At 41.6% G+C, this 14,493-nt stretch overlaps 1 long non-coding RNA gene across 1 annotated transcript in view; it reads right to left on the bottom strand.

Annotated features, from left to right (window-relative positions):
- Positions 1-763: 763 nt before the first annotated feature.
- The window catches only part of LOC131493371 (uncharacterized), a 75,456-nt gene continuing 61,726 nt past the window's right edge, over positions 764-14,493 (bottom strand). The window contains exon 5 of the long non-coding RNA XR_009252603.1: positions 764-919. This is a non-coding gene — a long non-coding RNA (uncharacterized LOC131493371). The remainder of the gene's footprint in view (positions 920-14,493) is intronic.

Genomic DNA, 14,493 nt, shown 5'->3' with positions numbered 1-14,493 from the left:
ATTCATAGCTCTGGCCCACCTGCATATGAGTCTGTGAAACCATTTGAACAACTAGGGGACCAAAACCATATTCGGGGGAGATATTAAGCCTCTGTGCAGAGGGAACACCCTGTAAAGGGCTGTGGAGGCACAGTTTTGTGTGGGCCTCAGCCTGTCTATAGTGAAGTTATCAACTGCAAACGCCTGTGGGCACACACCTGGGCCTGAGGTGAGCCCCCAGACATTTCCCGGACCACAGCCAATGCTGGGGCGGGATGGCCCTGTGGTTCTTATCGTGATTGCAAACATACCTCAGCAATAACCATCAGGAAACTTTGAAAAGATAGGTTTATTACTCACAAGCCCTAGAGGGGTACACACCATACCCCGGGGCCACACGGCAAAGTTGAAGAGAGAGCAGGAGAGAGCCTGGACCAAGGGTTCCACCTTTATTGAGGTCAAGGGAAGGTGCCTAGGGTTGCATGGGCTCACTTTGGCGACTTTAAAACGTAAGAGTAGGAATTAAAGCACCGGAAGGAAAAAGCAAGCCATCTGTTGGTTCTTTATGTTGGGCACCCAGGCCCTTCCAAAAGGGGAATTTCTTGGGTGGGGGTGGGGCAGGCTAGCTCTTTATCTACTTGGGTCAGCTGGCAATGTATTTATTCAAGATGGATGCTTTTGAAATGGGTGCTTCAGCAATCAAAAGCTTGATGTCAGGCACTTACATTACAATCAAAAATGCTAATTGTGAGGCACTACAAGCACACTGTATTCAGTTCAATTCAACCCATTTTTATTGAGCACCTGCTAAATGTGGCTAGATGCCAGGAAGATGTTCTTACAGCTTTAAGGCCACATCTTGGTTTTATTGTTTATTACCAGTTCCATAGGATCACCATCACGTGGGTGACTTCCCTTCTCCAAGCCTCAGTTTCCTCATCTGTAAAATTAGGAAAAATAATGAAATTTAACCTGTGGGACTTGGTGTTTCAATAAAAATGCATATAAAAGTGATTGTAGGGGCAGCTGGCTGGCTCAGTTGGAGGAGCATGTGACTCTTGATCTTGGGGTTGTGAGTTTGAGCCCCACGTTGGGTGTAGAGATTACTTAAATAAATATTTTAAAAATGATTGTAAATAAAAATGCCAGTAAGCTGTTAAATAACCCCACAGATGTCAGCAGTGGGAACAGGTTGCATATATTGAGAGGGGAGAGGACGGTGTCTTCCTCAGCCAGTTGAAATGACAGCGTGTCTTGAGGAACCTCCTTGATTTCTATAAAGTGAAATACCTCCCTTGGTGGGCTATGTGGCAGGCAATAGATTATGCATCACAAACCCTGGGGCCACAATGACTACTTACTGGGTGACCTCAGGTGAGTTACTTACTCTGCCTGAGCCTGAGTTTTCTTATCTGTCAAACAGGGGTGTGCAGATTACATAAGTTAATATATGTAAAGTACCAGAACAGTGCCTGACACAGGCAAGTTCTGCATGTGTCTTTGCTATTTGTTATCACGTAGACATTTATTTTTATTTATTTTATTTATTTATGTTGAGAGAGACAGAGACCCAGAGACCATGTGAGCAGGAGAGAAGCAGAGAAAGAGGGAAGAGAGAGAATTCCAAGCAGGCTCCCCACTGCCACCTGCGGAGCCCCCACTCCTCGGGGCTAGAACTCATGAACTGTGAGGTCATGATCTGAGCTGAAAGCAAGAGTCGGTAGCTTAACTGACTGAGCCACCCAGGTGCCCCTTATCACATAGACATTTAAAAGGTAAATGGCTCCCAAATTACAAAGGTCTTGAAAGACAGGCCTTCCCTGAGGATCCTATTTGATATTGCACTCATTCACTACCCACTCCTTGGGTTGTCCGATAAAATACAGGATGCTCAGTTAAATCTGAATTTCAGATGAATAATGAATCATTTTTAGTACAAGTTTATCCCATGCAATATTTGGGACATACATATACTGAAAAAATTCATGCATTGCCTATCTGAAATTCAAATTGAACTGAGCGTTCTATATTTTTATTTGCTAAATCTAACAGCCCTTCCAACTCCTACCTTGTTAGATAATTCCAGGCAGCGAAAAGTACCTATGAAAGTGTCATTTTTAAGTTACTTAATCATAATGTCTTCCTCCCTAGAGTGTACACTCCATGAGAGCAAGATCTTGTCTGTGTGATTTCTGTCTGAATTCCCAGGATTGGCAGTGTACCTGGCCCATGGCAGGAACTTAACACAAAGATGTTTTTATAATGACTGAAGAAGGGGAACCTTGCGGTGCAAGGGAGAGGGGCCTTGGAAGCATCCAACTTCCTGCTTTTCCGGTCTTTCTCAAATGCTGCTTTAAAACATCTTTCCAAGCAGCATTCTGGTCCTCATACCAAACCAAGTCTGAGCACTTTGTGTTTGCGGTCTGAGGACCCTGATCCTTCTCAGAGCTTAGACTTCGATCCAGGCTTCAGCGTGGGGTTAGGAAACACGTTATATTTTTCCTTTGAACTGTGAACAATCAATTCTCTGCATTCCAATTCTGTCACAGTCCTGGGCTCCACAGACTACAAGAAATGGACTTGCCTTATGCTAATGGCATTTCATTTATCATTATGGTGCCGAATGAGGGGAGACCATTAAGCTGAGCGTGATGTTTTATTAGTGTGTTTTTCTGAGGTCTGTGAGTCTGCAGAACACAATGAATAAAAATGACCTAAATTTCTCTTCGTGAGACGTATTCAGGCTACACTTGCTCAGCCACCCAAGCCTGATGACGCCTTTGGTAAATAGCTTCAGATTTCAAGTCTTTCCTGCTAGAGCATTAGTGCAGGTGTGGCTGTAATTCCATTTAATTTGAATTTTTTTTTTTTTTTTTTTTTTGCTTTTAGCAATAACTCTGATTTCCCATAAAGTGAAAATCACTCAACTTTTTTTGACTGCTAATTTAGGACTATCTAGACTTTAGGGACTTAGGCACCAGAATGTCTACCCTATGCCTGAAACTGACAATGATTGCTGCAGTGTTAAAAATGGTGTTTCTAAGTGTGGTTGAAATGTTCATAGCCCTTTCTGATTCAAAGTGTCATATTTGTTGTGTCTGACGGACTGCATTTAAACAGAAATGGCTCTCTCTTTACTTTGGAATTGAGTTTTAAATTGGATGGGTAGTTATTCAAGCAGCGCTGTTATATGTTATAGGGAAACACTGGTTTGTAAGGACCGATGAGGAGTGGGGGAAGGTCCCACTGCCTTGCTTCCTGCATTGGGCATTAGGAGAACCTAATTAGCTACAGAAAGCTGATCTACTTTGGCCTTATGCTCCATAGGCCAAAAATTGTGTAACACAATTTTTCAAAGAAGAAAAGAAGAGGGACAGTAACATAAATTGCACTTGCCAAAAAGCCTTTGGACGGTTTTCACAGGTCACTTCAAAAGAGACAGATGATAGGAACTGTGGCCCAAAACTTCCTGTCTCTCTGGTCACAGGAAGGGATATGCAGCTTACACACAACCATATTTTGAGGCTGTAAATACCGCTTTACAGCTTCCAGCAGGTAGTTTCAAAACACACGAAGGCTCCCCCTGCCCTTGCTAGTCAATAACTCATCAGAGGGAAAAAAAGTTATACGCATACAGTGTTAATTAACAACATTATCAACACTGGCAAGAAGAGATTGGAAGCAAGCTGTATGTGCAGCATTCTGGAAATTGTTAAGTAAATTATGGTGTGTGGACTGTGATGAAATGATAATTAGAAAGACTTGGATACATGGAAAATGTTTAAGCTAAAGTATCAAGTGAGAGAAAAATTACTGAATTCTATGAGCATTTTGATTGCAACTATATTAGCATAACTAGGTAGATAAATACAAACTGGACGAGGAGGCAAAAATGAAAAGCATACTTGTATAGAATTAGGTGGATTAAAGGTAATTAATAACTTTTATTTAAAATTGTTTTCTAGGGGTGCCTGGGTGGTTCGGTCAGTTAAGCATCCAACTCATGGTTTCGGCTCAGATCATGATCCCATGGTTTGTGGGTTCGAGCCCTGCATTAGCATGGAGCCTGCTTGAGATTCTCTGTCTCCTTCCCCGCCCCTCCCGTGCTCAAGCTCGCTCTCTCTCTCAAAATAAAAAAATAAACATTTAAAAATAATAATAAATTAGGGGCGCCTGGGTGGCGCAGTCGGTTGAGCGTCCGACTTCAGCCAGGTCACGATCTCGCGGTCCGTGAGTTCAAGCCCCGCGTCAGGCTCTGGGCTGATGGCTCGGAGCCTGGAGCCTGTTTCCGATTCTGTGTCTCCCTCTCTCTCTGCCCCTCCCCCGTTCATGCTCTGTCTCTCTCTGTCCCAAAAATAAATAAAAAACGTTGAAAAATAAAAATAAAAATAAAAATAAAAATAAAATAATAATAAATTAATTAAGTCATTGTTTAAAGCCAAAAATTATTTTTTAAATAATGGTTTAAAAAAAACACACAATGGCAGAAACACGCCATCAGTTTAAATCTCTGAATCTAATGTCTACTCCTTCATTCATCCTGGAGCTCATTATTAAGGTAATATCCAGCTTATAGACTCATTTAAATTCTCCAAATATTTAGAAGAATGAAGTTGAAACTATACGGAGGTAAAGACTTCCAATAAGGAAAAAAAAAAGCCACCCTATTTTAGGATGAGAAGCTTTCAGAGATCACCAAGGATGTGCTCCTTGTATTACTGTTGGGAGAACTCCAGCTCAGGATTGAAGACTCGGGCCTAGGACAACGGGGCAGCCCCTGGTGTGGGACACATCTATCAAGTGAGTCACAGAGGCCTCCCTCTGGTGGGGGATTCCAGCAAGGTTCCTACAGCCCATGGACAAGGCCAGACGAGGGCTCAAGTTCAGCCCCTACTGCCCCCACAGCCAGCACACCCTCTCATTGCACTGCTGTGCTCGGCCTTGATGCTGGGGCTGGGGGAGGCTGGACAGTGTTCCCTTGCCTTTCCTATGAGTGTCGAGTGATCCTTTCTCTTCCCTGTTCAAGGCAAGGTTGCCTGTCACCTTCTCTCTGCTCTGCCCTTGACCCACAGCTGAGCACAGTCTTCACAGTCCCTGGAAATCTTTTCCTCTTCTTTGACAAAGTGCTGTCCTCATAGCTCTGGGCCCCTGGCAGAATGGGCAGGGACTTCTCTTGGGGGCAGCCACCCTTTACTATCAAGAAATTCTAACCCTAGAGCCTAGGTGACTCAGTCGGTTAAGTGTCCAACTTCTGCTCAGGTCATGATCTCACAGTTCTGGGCTGACAGTGTGCCTGCTTGGAAATCTCTCTCTCTCTCTCTCTCTCTCTCTCTCTCTCCCTCTCTCTCTCTCTGCCTTTCCCCTGCTCACTCTCTCTTTCTCTCAAAATAAATAAATAAACATTTTTAAAAATTAAAAAAAAAACCTGCAGGACAGTTCCTGGCATATGGTAAACATTTGCTGTGAGTTAACTATTATACTTATCCTAATCTTGATGAGGTAGCTTGGGGCAAGCTGAGGGCAAAATATAGGCTGGCACACTGTCCCTGCCCCCACCAGGTAGAATATGTGTGCTATTCCTCCGACACTCCTGGCTACCCAAGAACAGAGGAAAGGGGTTTTAAGTGCTTGCCATGGTGGTGTAGGGAACTAAGGCAAATGAAAAATTAAATTCCCTTACTGCCTACAGCCCATTGACAAGTCTTTGAAACAGGCAGACTGACCTCCCTCTGGGAGCTCAGCTGCCTGATGATGACACTTTGCTAGGGGCAAAAAGAGAACCTTTGCTCAACATCATCCTGACCCCTTGAGAATCCTATAAGTCTTCTTCCTTTATCTCAACTGTCCCAAGATATATGCTGGCAATCATACTCCAGGCTTATGGCTCCCCTCAATATACATCTGAAGGGTCTCATGACTGAGGTTTCATTAAATGGTAATAAATGGTATTTCCCTAGCAACACCTAGCCCCTCAATGTCCTGGAAACCTTGCTTCCAAAATACCTTAGAGACTTATGCTGTCCCTGACCCCCTCCCAACCTGAGGCTACATAATGAATTACCCATCACAACCCCAGTGCAGCATTTCCTGCCCATGGGTCCTGTCCCCCATGCTTTAATAAAATCACCTTTTTGCACCAAAGATGTCTTCAAGAATTCTTTCCTGGCCATCAGCTCCAGACCCCATGAACCCCCATCATCCCCAAACGTCATCAATCTCTTTGCAAAACAGGAAATGTAACACCTGTCTTCACCACCACCTTTAATGGTTGTGGCTATCAAGTATGTTCTAGAGCTGAGCCTGCTTAGGGCAAGAGTAGAGAACTGGGCAGACGCAGCAACATGAGCATCAGGGTGTTGGGTCATGGGGGCTCTTAGCATGAAGCAGCTCCCCCACTAGGACCACTCTCCCCCCATCAAAGTTGAGGAGACCGAGGCAAGTGGGCCAGAGTGTTGATGGGACATGTCCAAGATCACCAAGCTAATTAGTGACAGGACCTGTTTTAAAACCAGATTTATCCAGCTGTAAAGCCCGTATTCTTAGCCACTATTTTGTAGCACCCTTATGCTATCAGTCAAAAAATCAATTCTGCCATATATTACATGAAAAACACGTCAGTTACACTAAATGTCTATAGAATCCAGGGTATTTACGACAAATTTTGTTTTTAATATGTGAAGTTTTTGGTTTTTGTTTGGTCTTACTTGATTTGGTTCTATTTGACATCTTTATTCTGAAACAGAGCACGGGTGAAGAGATGGGGATGGCATGGAGGAAGCTTCCAGATCATAGAAGGCCCTCGTTACCCAGACTCTCTGTGGCTGATGATTACCGCGGACTCTTTCATCAAGACTCCAGGACCCAGGGAGGCCGTGGCTAGGCATCTCCTTTGAGGAAGGGCTTGGCATTAAAGAGTCCTCACAGCCCATTTGACCCAGTTATCTTGCCCTGGTGGTCAGAGAACATCTTCACCTTAAACTCTACCTCTCCGAGTCCTGTTAGAAACTAATGCCATCTCTCTACATTGCATTCAGAGCCTGTCGGTCATACTGGATTCAGATTTAAAGCTCATATTAATGAAAGTTTTATTTTAAGAATTGGGACAGGGGGAATGACATGTGCTTGCACTAATGGGAGAAAACAATAGCAACTGCATCCACACGTTATGGTTGGGTCTCGGATTCAATGAACTCTGGAATGAGATGGAAAATATAATAAGCATGATTCTGAAACTTGAATAATCAGCATTCCATGTGGTTCCAATTGTAATGGATGGAAAAACATAAGCAAAATAAAAGGATTGTTTGCTCTTAAACTTTTCTGAGCCTGTCACCCTGAAGGCAGACTTCCCTCTTCAAACAACTGCCCATTGTACTGTGGGATAAGGAACACAACCTGCATCGTTGAAATATCACATTTTAAGTCAAATTTTGAAAAAAAAAATCCAGACACTTTTAAATTTATAGGATTAATCTTCTGTCTTTCCTCCAATAACAAGTAAATTGAATCTGCAAAATTACGTTCAGTATATTATTTTCAACTGTATAATTATTGTTTAAAGATACATGTCTTCAATTTCTTCTGTTCCCTTTTGAAACTCAAGTCCATTTCAAATCTTTTGTTAATAAGCAATTTAGTTCTCAGAGAATGGTTTCTTTGTGTTGGTAATTAAGTGTTATATTTACACAAAGGAAATAGTGAAATACAATCTCTTCCAAAAAGAACATTCTAAAACATTCCACTGAATGCAAAAGCATGACCCTACAGTGTCAGAATTTCTTCTGGGGATGCCAAAAAAAATCCTTGAGCAATTTTACAAGGAAATAAAAAGAAAGTCTGATTCCTCTGAAGGATATGGCGCTACAGCTGTGATAGTTGAGGAAATACTGACACCCTTCATTAGCAATTGTGAAAGTGAATAAACAGCGAGTAAGAGATTTGCCACCATGGCAGGAGTTTGCTTCTTTGGCAGCAAATACCTTCAGTGCAAGATTTTTTTTCTGCACATTTAATATAATCACAGATGTGAATTTTTCCCTAAGGGGAACAATGGATGTTAGTTAATATTCCAATAAGCATGCATAGGGGTACGCCCTGACCATGTGACAGGCATTCTCCCACGAGCTGCAGAAGCCTTCCAAGTCTGAGTGAGATGAGGCCCCCCTCACTGGTATCCAGTCTGGTCAGGGAAATATGGGCAATGGAGCAGCAGGAAATGTAAAGCATGTTTAGGAAAGAAGAAGTGAAATATATATATATATATATACGAAGTATATATATATACACGAAATATATATATATACGAAATATATATATATGAAATATATATATACGAAATATATATATGAAATATATATATATGAAATATATATGAAATATATATATATGAAATATATATATATGAAATATATATGAAATATATATACGAAATATATATATATGAAATATATATATGAAATATATACGAAATATATATATGAAATATATACGAAATATATATATGAAATATATATACAAAATATATATATGAAATATATATACGAAATATATATACGAAATATATATATATGAAATATATATATATATAAAATGATTGTTATCATATTATGTGGTAAGTGATGTGGGAAACAAAGGCAGAAGGAAATGGCAGATAAAATTAAATTTCCTTCTGACCTGCAGCCCATTGACAAATAAGGCTGGCAGAGTAAAACGTTTCTCCAGGAACTCCCCACTGCCTTAATGTTAATGTTTTGCTAGAGGGAAAAACAACCTTAGCTTGACAACAGCTAGGCCTCCAGTCTCCTGTGAGTCTACTTTAGCACATGAAAATCCCTTTGAAAACTTCCCCTTGACTTTACCTCCCCCAACTCCATAGTGTATAACCAGTCTCTGCTCATGGTCAGAGGCAGCTCTTTTCTGCCCGCGGGTCCTGTCCCTGTGCTTTAATAAAGCCACCTTTTGGCACCAAAGGCATCTTCAAGAATTCTTTCTTGGGGGTACCTGAGTGGCTAGTTGGTAAAGTGTCTGATTTCAGCTCAGGTTATGATCTCATGGTTCGTGACTTTGACCCCGCGTCGGGCTCTGTGCTGACAGCTCAGAGCCTGGAGCCTACATCGGATTCTGTGTCTCTCTCTCTCTCTCTCTCTGCCCTCCCCAAATTGCACTCTGTCTCTCTCTCAAAAATACATAAACATTAAACAAATTAAAAAAAAAATTCTTTCTTGGCCGTCGGTTCCAAACACCACCATCACCTCAAAACTTCATCCCTAAGCACGGTTGTAAAGGTTTTATTTGTGATATGTCATAGAGAGTGACCAACTCATCCCAGTTTGTGCAGGATTGTCCCTTTCTGGCAACTAAAAGTTCTGCATACTACCCATGCCTCTCAGGCCTGGACAAACTGGGACTTCTCGTCCCTATATATAGTCCTTACAACGACCTTATGAGATTTAGCCTATAATCACCCTCAGTTTACAGATGTAGAAATGGAAGGTCAGAAGGCATGGGAACTTATCCAAGATTGTATAATTGCTAATACATGGGGGAGGGGACTGAGATATGAAATACAGTGCTCTGAACTACTAGGGCAAGACAAATCCCTCAGCTAAAATGGAGCATCTTCATTGCACAGTTCTAAGTGACCAAAAAAAAAAAAAAAAAAAAAAAAAGTTGGTACGGCATCGTGGTGGGATCCAAATTCAAAGAGTTTTCCTGTGGGTGCTGGAGAGCCATTAAAGGTTTCCAAGTAGCAGAACACGGTGGAAACTTTCCTGATTAACTTCATACAGAAGACACCAAAAAAATTCGTTCAAATCAACAATTTGTCCAATCACTCTTCCTGGCTCTAGAAATCTGCAACCTTACCACCCCGCCCCCCCCCCCCCCTTTAAGGCTACTTCTCCCAAACAATAAACAAAGCAAAGCAAACATTCTGAAGATGCAATAAATATTCTTCTATCCCAAATCCACTTCAGGATTGTTTCTCTTAACTTGTTAGAATTTTTCCCATGTTTCCCTCTAGAGCAGAAACTAGAAATACTTGGAAGGCTGTAAGCAGTTTGCTTAAACACACTTCTTTTATAGTTTATCATGCCTCAAATCTCATTTCCTTAGAGAAATAGCAGGTAGAAAAAGTGCTAGATCTAGGTTTTCCTCTGAGAGATGAGAACAGAAGTAAGCAAAGAAATTGTGTGGCGTGATTTAGAGTCTCTGTGTGTGCATGCATCTTTCATCATTCTACCAATTTCCTGTGAGTCTGTTTATTCCCTTTCATTGCCTTTTATTCTGAACTGTAATATGGTTTATTTTGAGATGGGGACTAAGTGGGGATCTACACATCCTATCTGTTGAGATGTGTGTCATCTGAGATCAGCATAATTCCATAGTCCAGTGCAGGACAGCCAAGCAGAGAAATGTCCATTCAAAGGGAAGGTGGCAATTTTCATGAGATGCCTCCCCCTGTCTGATTTAAGGAGGTATATTGTGCAGAAATCTGAAACAGCGAGCCTTTGTCCTGGGAATATTTAACTACATTCCATAATGTTTCCTGCCAAGTTGCCAGGTTCATACATTCTCAGGCTCTTGCTCGTTGGAAGTTGAGATCAGTCCCTTTACAGAAACAACCTACCCTTCTCTGTGAGGTCTTGTCCAACTGGTCAGAACTCCTGTCCCAGGGTTTATTTGATGATCGAGAAATTAAACAGAAACATCATTAGTAATGTTGACAATATTCCCCACACACATGAAATATTTAGTGAAAATCAGGAGCTGGGGAGTTGAATTTTGCACACACAGAACCTGTGTAAGATGGATGTTCTCTGATTGCAGATGCAAGCATTTTCCCCCCAAAGATCTTTGCAAATGCCTAAGAGCTGTCCCTTGTTTTGCTTTTAGTGACAGGGAAACATCCATTTAGTACTCTCTTGCCTCGGTCGATCCCATCCAGAATAGAATATCCAGAGAGAATTTAAAAGTCCAGGGATATTCTGAATATGGAAGCACAAGGGTAGAACCAGCCCAAATGGTTGGTGTCATCTGCAAAGGAGTTGGCAGTATGAATGACCAAAAGAATCCTTACTCTTCACTGGATGAGTGAGCTCTCTCGCATTCAAAAGAAGGTTGCTAAAGGAGAGTACATGTAGCTAAAGGAATTATTTACAGTGGGGATAGCTGAGGCTTCAAGTAAGAAATAAGAATTAAAAAACAATGTGGTTTGGTCCCCTAGGTGATTTAATGGGGCAAGTAGGGTTGAGAACCACTGACTACAGAAAGCTGACTTAGGACTCTGCTCAGGCATTCCTGGTTTGCTTCTGTTTTGCCCCAGTCCCCACTCAGGGGACTGCCCATGATCAGCCTTCTCCTTCAGTCTCCATGTGTGTCTTTAGACTCTTGACCTTTGGGATCCCACAATTTTCCCAGCTTTGAAAACCTCCAGCCATCATTGGCTCTACAGAACCCAAGGCTAGGCAATTAGAGAAGAGGGTTGGACTTTGATTTCCATGGAGTTTGTTTGGGCTTATGATTTCAGGGACCATATACACCTGGAAGCGCAGCTTTTAGTTCTGATGGCTAGTCCCAGCAGCGGTGTGCTGCCATGGGCTTTGATGAGAACCTAAATAGGAAAAATCTGTTATCCTGTGAGGTGTGGGTAAATGAAAATGTCAGATGTCATGCCTCTGCTTTTGTTCTCTGGTGAGCCTAATTGGGTTCTTTCTATTAAAGGTGGAGTTCCTCACTTACAAAACACCAACATGGTTAGATCACAAGAGATATAAGGCTAGTCCTTCTCATGCTCAGGACCTCCCACATACGTGAAAACACTGTAACTCCTCATTCAAACCATTAGAATAACTGTCATCAGGCTTCAGCCATTCATACAACAAATAGATATTCAGTGCCTAGTGTAAGCTAAGTCCTGTTATAGGCACTAGAGGTATTGCAGTGAACAAAGCAAAGGTGTTTCCACATGGAAGTCACATCCTGCTTGGGAAGAGAGACCATAAGTAAATAAACAAGTAAAACTATAATGTACGAGATGGCATTTTAGTTATGTATTACTGTGTAGCAAATTACCCCAAATTTAGGAAACAACAAAGATTTATTACCTCAAAGCTCTTGAGAGTCAGAAGTCTGGGAGCAGAGTAATTGCCTGGTTCTGGCTTAGGATCTCTCTTGAGGTTGTAGTCAAGTTGTCAGGAGGGGTGCAGTCTCATCTAAAGCTTTGCCTGGCTTGGGGAGATCTCCCTCCTTCCTTTCCTATCATGTTCCTCACCATGTGGACCTCTCCAGAGAGCTGCTGTCAAGTTGAGAGCTGGCTTCTCCACAGTGAGTGATCCAAGAGAAAGAGGGGTTAAGACAGAAGCCATGGTATCTTCGATAACCTCATCTTGGAAGTGACATGTCACTGATTCTGTTGTATTCTCTTGTCCCTAACCCTGATAAAAGTGGGAGAAGGCTACACGAGGGCAAGAATACCAAGACGCAGAGACCTTCGGGGCTCTCTCGAAGGCTGGCTTCCATGGATGGTAGTAAGTGCTCTGGAGCAAAAAAAGCAGAGTAAAAGGACAGAAAAGGCTGGGGGTTGGGATGGCTACTGGTTGTTCTTGAGACAGATGGTCAGGGAGGACCTCACTGATACAGCGCAGAGCCCTGAAGGAAATGAGGGAGTGGTTTTATGACTTGCTTTTTTAAAGGTTTCCACCAGGGTTCACATTTTCGGGGAAGACTTCCCTCAGCTCCTGTCTCACCTATCAGGTTTGCTAGGAACCCCTAGGTATTCTCCCAGGGATCCCACACTCCTGAAAGCTCTTGTCATCCTTTGCTGTCCTCTTTCTTCCTCTTCCCCTACAGGGGACATTTCTTAGCGCCATGGACAATGTTTTGTTCATCTTTGCATCCCTAGTAAAAGATCAGTTAATGTTTGATGAACAAATGAAATAAATGAAAAGATGCACTTACTCTGCAGTCTTTTTTGGGGATTTAGCTTGAACCCCTCTTTAACAGTACATGGGATTTTTCGTGTTTTTTTTAAATTAAACATCAGTTATCTTTTGTCTAAAGCAAAAAAGTCCTTTGACATGGATTGCTATAGCTACTTGAAACATCTAAGTCTCCCCCTCTGCTGCTATGTCAATTGCATTGCCTACAGACACTGTTAGTTTATAAAGCACCATATGGAACAAAACTACGTGGCAACTTATTGAAAGGGAACATTTTGTGAGAAAAATATTTTTGTTCCCATGCGGTAACGTTTCTATTAAATAGCTTCTAAATATGTAAAAAGGAAAAAAAAAAACAACAACCCTCCAAGTGGCAATAGAATACCCTAAGGAATCTAGAAAGCATGCAAAACAGCAATATTATTTTATAATGAAAAACAGATATGAGTAATATTATTTCTTCCTACCCTCCTTTCTTTTGGCAATCATTTTCTTTCTAAATATATGTCCTTTGTCCACTAAATCACATGCTCTGATTCACCCACAGCCCTGGGCCAGAGGCAGCCACTTATACAAAAGACAGTCGGTCACTCACAGAAATATGTCCCCCTTGTGTTTGGGAACTAAACCGTCATTCAGAACATCAGCAGTCGCTCTCTGTGTGGCTCTAGAGGTCTAGTCTGGCATGTAATTTAGGATTGCCCCCAGATTTCAGCCCTGAGAACTCAAAAGTACCAAAGCCATAGAAATTGTAATGTGCATAAGAATCCCAAGAGTACCTTGTGAAAAGCAGATTCTGGGGGGGATCCTAAGAGTCAGTGTTTCTAACAGACTCCTGGGTTATTGTAGGTAGTGGGCTGGGCTGGTGCTCATAACATGCTTTGCATAATAAGATACTAAAATAAGTTTGGAGAGTCCGAAGTTTACCTGTCTGCCTACATCTGTAGATGGTTTGAGATTATTGTTTCCTTTCTTTTACTTTTCTTTTCTTTCTTTTATTATTATTATTTTTTAATCATTCTAACGAGAGAGCAGCCTGGGTGGCTCAGTCAGATAAGCAACCAACTCTTGATTTCAGCTCAGGTCATGACCTCACGGTTCGTGAGTTCAAGCCCCTAATCGGGCTCTGTGCTGACAGTGAAGAGCCTGCTTGGGATTCTCTCTCTCTTTCTCTCTCTTTCTCCCTCTGCCCCCCCTGTGTGCTCTCTTTCTCTCAAAATAAATAAACTTAAAATTAAAAAAAATAAATCATCCTAATGAGGAATTCCCTAATAATTAAGAAACAAATTTATTTATTAATTTACAAAGTTGTTAAACCATATATTCTCCACAAGATGATCCATATTTTAGGTCTCTGTTCCCTTAAAAGATTAGTTTGAAAAACGTGTTCTAAAAACAAAAAAGAAAAAGAAAGAAAAGAAAAACACGTTCTGCCATACATTTTCACTGGAACAAATGCCAATGCCAAGGAATCTATACTTTAGAATTCAAACCAAAACTACATCCTTGCCTTTTATCTCCACATCAAATGTTCTGTGTTTCAAGCAAGCATACACCACAATTTCTCAGTCTTAAG

The sequence above is a fragment of the Neofelis nebulosa genome, chromosome 13, assembly GCF_028018385.1.
Source record: "Neofelis nebulosa isolate mNeoNeb1 chromosome 13, mNeoNeb1.pri, whole genome shotgun sequence".
Classification (NCBI taxonomy): Eukaryota; Metazoa; Chordata; class Mammalia; order Carnivora; family Felidae; genus Neofelis; species Neofelis nebulosa.
Note: the sequence above shows the minus strand (reverse complement) of the source record. Positions and strands in the feature narration are given on the sequence as shown.